The sequence below is a fragment of the Hylobates moloch genome, unplaced genomic scaffold (genome assembly GCF_009828535.3).
Source record: "Hylobates moloch isolate HMO894 unplaced genomic scaffold, HMol_V3 SCAFFOLD_16, whole genome shotgun sequence".
Classification (NCBI taxonomy): Eukaryota; Metazoa; Chordata; class Mammalia; order Primates; family Hylobatidae; genus Hylobates; species Hylobates moloch.
This window is the reverse complement of record NW_026652291.1, coordinates 85,369,425-85,373,786: the sequence shown is the minus strand read 5'-3', so window position 1 is coordinate 85,373,786 and position 4,362 is coordinate 85,369,425. Positions and strand designations below refer to the sequence as shown.

General features: G+C 40.3%; 1 pseudogene; it reads right to left on the bottom strand.

Annotated features, from left to right (window-relative positions):
• Positions 1-3,655: 3,655 nt before the first annotated feature.
• Positions 3,656-4,129, bottom strand: LOC116456232 (ATP synthase F(0) complex subunit C2, mitochondrial-like; annotated as a pseudogene).
• Positions 4,130-4,362: the final 233 nt, after the last annotated feature.

The following is a 4,362-nucleotide window of genomic DNA, read 5'->3' as shown; positions in this document are numbered from 1 at the left end:
CAGAGTATGGGAGAGGAAAGAGCTGGAGAGAGAGAAAGAAAGCGAGCGGGAACGAGAGAGAGAGAGAAAGAGCTCATGCGAGCAAGCGAGAAAGCTCCAGAGATGTGCAGAGGTTTCCCCTCAACTTTTCAGTTGGGTACTGGCCAGCTCATGCATCCGTGGAAACTACCTTTAAAATAGTATTTGGTTCTTTTAAAAAAGTACTTGGCTGTTTAAAGAAAAATTAATAATAATGTATTCTGGGGTTTGTAACATATGTAGAAGTAAATAAACTATATGACAATATCACAAAACTTTCAACATCTACTAACTTCCATACTTTCTTATGAACTTAGAGAAATAAGACATGACTATTTGTACCTTTTTGGAAATACTTTTGAATAACCAAACGCTACTGAATATTTCATAAGACTGAAAATAGTATTTATTTGTTAGACTATTTGCTGTGAGCAGTAATAGATGATAGGTAAAATTTTGTCCTCATAAAATATGTTGTATTTGAAAACAACAATAAATGGTGGAAATGGTATGGGTTTTGGAACTAGCTGGGGCTTTGCGTCCCAATTGCCCCTGAGTGGACTGTGCAATTTGTATTAGTAATTTAAGAAGTTATATTCTGAGCCAAATGATTGTCTTACCTACTATATATTTATTGTTTATTCCTCTAAAATGTAAGTTTCCATGAGGAGAAGGACTTGGTTTTGTTCACTGATCTCAAACCTTGACAGTTTGCATGTCATAGGTCTCAATAAATATTTGGTGAATGAATGAATAAGTGTGGGTGAACACTCTTGGGTGAATATATAATGGTAGGGGAATTTTATTCTAAGTAGTTTTTCTTAACCTATTTTTGTGTCAGAGACTTTTTTGAGGAATTAATAAAAGTTACGAGGAATCCTTTTTCCAGGAAAATTACATACACACACATACACACGCACACACACACAGTGCTTCCTACAACAGGTTGAGATTGATGGACTGCTAAGCCAGCTAAGCTTGATTGTAGACTTCCAGGTTAAAACTCTTAATGGCAAAGGTAATTTAGGGTTTGGAGTTAGTTAAGGAAGTAGTTGTTAAGTAGAGGTAATCATCAGAATCACAATTAAACATTTAGTACAGTGCTTGGCACTTTATAAAAACTCAAGAATTCTGATTCTTATTATTACCTGTGGAGCTTTGGAAGTAAAGTGACCCGGTTCTGCTTCACTGAGATTGATAATCCACAGGACAGTGTCCCAAGTGTGTGTAGTTTTACAAAGATCCACAGACGATTATGGCGTGTGACCTTACGTAAGAGACACTGGTCCAAGTGAACACTGAATGGGATCGTTTGGCAATTGTTCTCAAGAATCATGTTGACGGAGGGTAAATAATTACTGTACTTATTTACATTACAATATAATGTCTAATGGAGAGTCATTGTTTAGTGCTTTTGGAGTAATAGATGTGACTTTGATGTGGTAGACACACAATTGGAGAAAAAATGCTGAAGTTCAATGGAGAGAGTGGAGGGGAATAAAAAGCAGGAAGCCCAAGTACCAGTGGAATAGAATACAAGCCATAAGAGCAAGAGAACAATATCAGTAATGCTGAAGGCTTTATCATTGTAGTTGTTTTACTTTATTTTTTCTTTTAATTTTCTTCCATTGTTTAAAAATTGTGGTAAAATACACATAAAATGTACCATCTTATTTTATTTTATTTATTTATTTATTGAGATGGAGTCTCGCCGTGTCACCAGGCTGGAGTACAGTGGTGCAATCTTGGCTCCCTGAAACCTCTGCCTCCCGGGTTCAAGCGATTCTCCTGCCTCAGCCTCCTGAATAGCTGGGACTACAGGCGTGCACCACCATGCCCAGCTAACTTTTATATTTTTAGTAGAGACGGGATTTCACCATGTTGGCCAGCATGGTCTTAATCTCTTGACCTATGATCTGCCTGTTTCAGCCTCCCAAAGTGCTGGGATTACAGGTGTGAGCCGCCGCACCCGGCCAACTATTTTATTTTTGAGATAGTCTCACTCCCTCTGTTGCCCGGGCTGGAGTGCAGTGGCACAATCTTGGCTGACTGCAGCCTCTGCTTCCCGGGTTTAAGCAATTCTCCTGCCTCAGCCTCCCCAGTACCTGAGATTACAGGCATGTGCCACCACACCTGGCTAATTTTAGTATTTTTAGTAGAGATGGGGTTTCACCGTTTTGGCCAGGCTGGTCTCGAACTCCTGACCTCAAACGATCCACCCGCTTTGGCCTCCCAAAGTGCTAGGATTACAGGCATAAGCTACCATACCCAGCCCATCTTAACTATTTTTAATGTACAGTTCAGAAATATTAAATACATTCATAATGTTGTGCAACCATCACCACCATCTATTTCCATAACTTTTTCATTTTGTGAAACTGAAACTCTGTATCCATTAAATACAGATTAAAATTTCCCCATTCCTCCTTTCCTCCTGCCCCTAGTAACCAGCATTCTGCTTTCTGTCTCTATGATTTTGACTACTTTAAGTAGCTCATATAAGAGAATGCAGTATTTGTCTTTTTGTGACTGACTTATTTCATTTAATGTAATATCCTTAAGTTTCATCCATGTCGTAGCATGTATCAGAATTTCCTTCCTTTTTAAAGCTGAATAATATTTCATTATATGTATGTGCCACACTTTGCTTATATAGTGATTTTTTAAGCCTGATCTGTACCATCATTGTGAACATTAATGAGCAATATTGCATGTGTTTGCGTCTTCTAATTTTGAAGAGAGATGCTCTAAAAGTTAGTGAATAGCCTGAGATACTGGTTTTTAGAAAGTTAGGGCCTATAAGAAAATATGTAGACATTTAATTATTTAAGATAAGAAATAGAGTCTGTTACCTAGTGCCTAAGTCTACAACAAAATTGCTGTGTCAAAAATTTAGGGTTAGACATAAGGAAGAGACTTCTGGTGGTTTTAAAACACTGAATTAAGATTCAAGAGTTGATTAGATAAGGTTCATTACTCTGCCAGTAAAATTAAAGCAGTGTCTTCCACAGTCAAAGTTTAGGCAGATTAAAATTTCCCGATTAGCTTTAGCTCGACTGGTGAAGCTGTTTGGCTGACGGCTTATTTTTCAGGTAGGGTGAGTGGGGTTTCGGTCTGTAATCTTCCCATCATGTAGCCAACAGGGCCTCCTTTCAAATGGTGAGAGCTACTGTGTCAGAGTTACCAGTTTCCTAGTGAGGCTATCTTAGCTGCAAGTTTAATGCTCATGTTATAATGATCATACAATACAATTACAGAAATAGCAGATCACCTTTATTTAGAGGATCATGCTTTGAATAAGCCACTCTGAAAAATAATTTAGGTGGATACTCCCTTCTAGACTGGTGTGCTGGTTTGAAAGTACGCTGTTCCTTATTTAAATATTTAATATCTTCCATTTTTATTAGGAAAAAATACAATGTAAATTATGAAACAGTAGTGAGTGAATTTTATTTTCTGTAGGATGAATTCAGTATCCTGTTTTTTTTCCCCTATTAATACATTATTTATTTGTCTTCCCTCTGTCAAACCCTGAGCCAACCATGTGCCCCAGGCCGCATGGGGAGGTACGGGAAAAGGAACACACAGGGCAGACAAGACATGGGAGAAAGAACTGTGGGAGGTGGAGATGGCTCCTTCACATGGCAAAGAGGGTGAGAAAGGCCACCATCAGGCAAAAGAGCCCCATGGCCCAAGAGGGCAAAGCCCAGAATGGCACAGGAGCTGTTGCTTCAGAGACGGGTTCCTGGCATGGCCATAATGAGGCTCTCAAGCACAATAGCAGACTCAGCCCCAGAGCCAGCCACCCTAACTGTGGCAGCCCCAGCCCCAGTGAACTTGGGTGCTGTGTCGTTGTCCCTTGGAATGGCTCTGGTTTGTAAGTTGCGGCTATAGGCAAGTGAGGTAAGGGGACATGAGACTGCCAAGCTGCTGAGGCTCTCATCTGTCAACGTCTCTGGTCATTTCAGCACCACTGCAGATAGTGGATGGCTCAGCAGCTGAGAGGTATTCTTGACCGAGGAGGAGGTGGAGAGGAACTTGAAGCAGGCTACATTTTCAGGGGGTGGGGGGCTGTGGCAGAAGAACTACTCCCAGTGCAGAGAAAACCCATATGGTGGCTTTTAGCTTGGGTTCCCTAGAGGCAGAGCTTGACATGGAACCCTAGTAAATCCAATCATTTATTGGGGAAGTGCCTGCAGTAGAAGGGGTAGGAGAAAAGTAGGATAAGGCAAGGGAAAAAAGATAAATAAGAACGTGATTTCAACTATAGACTAGCTAGCTCTGGCCCCACAAGGGCCCCACAAGCCCGGGAGTGGGAATTTTACTATTAAATTGATCCCATCT